This window comes from Trichechus manatus, unplaced genomic scaffold, assembly GCF_000243295.1.
Source record: "Trichechus manatus latirostris isolate Lorelei unplaced genomic scaffold, TriManLat1.0 scaffold00096, whole genome shotgun sequence".
Taxonomy (NCBI): domain Eukaryota; kingdom Metazoa; phylum Chordata; class Mammalia; order Sirenia; family Trichechidae; genus Trichechus; species Trichechus manatus.
The window spans coordinates 5,342,479-5,343,511 of record NW_004444032.1 but is presented as its reverse complement, the minus strand read 5'-3'; positions in this window follow the sequence as shown (position 1 = coordinate 5,343,511).

Here is a 1,033-nt window from a genome sequence, read left to right as displayed (position 1 = left end):
AGGTATGCAGGGATGGTTCAACATTAGAAAAACAATCAATGTAATCCATCACATAATTAAAATAAAAGACAAGAACCACATGATCTTATCAATCAATGCAGAAAAGGCATACGACAAAGTCCAACACCCATTCATGATAAAAACTTTCAACAAAATAGGAATAGAAGGGAAATTCCTCACTATAATTAAGGGCATTTATTCAAAGCCAACAGCCAACATCATCCTAAATGGAGAGAGTTTGAAAGCATTCCCCTTGAGAACGGGAACCAGACAAGGATGCCCTCTATCACCTCTCTTATTCAACGTTGTGCTGGAGGTACTAGCCAGAGCAATTAGACTAGAAAAAGAAATAAAGGGCATACAAATTGGTAGAGAAGGAGTCAAAGTATCTCTATTTGCAGATGATATGATCTTATACACAGAAAACCCTAAAGAATCCACAAGAAAACTACTGGAACTAATAGAAGATTTCAGCGAAGTTTCAGGATACAAGATAAACACACAAAAATCAGTTGGATTCCTGTACACCAGCAAAGAGAACCTTGAAGAGGAAATTGCCAAATCAATACCACTTACAATAGCCCCCAAGAAGATAAAACACTTAGGAATAAATCTAACCAGAGACGTAAAAAGATCTATACTTAATAAGTTGGAGAAACAAATCACCAACTTTATATGGAAAGGGAAGAGGCCCCAAATAATTACTCAAGAAGAAGAACAAACTGGGAGGCCTCACGCTACCTCGTTTTAGAACCTATTATACTGCCTTGGTAGTCAAATCAGCCTGGTATTGGTACAACAACAGATACATAGACCAGCGGAACAGAGTTCAGAATTCACCTAAGAGCAATTGATTTTTGACAAAGGCCCAAAGTCCGTTAACTGGGGAAAAGACAATCTCTTTAACAAATGGTGCTGGCATAACTGGATAGCCACCTGCAAAAAACTGAAACAAGACCCATACCTCACACCATGCACAAAAACTAACTCAAAATGGATCAAAGACTTAAATATAAAATCAAAAATGATAAGG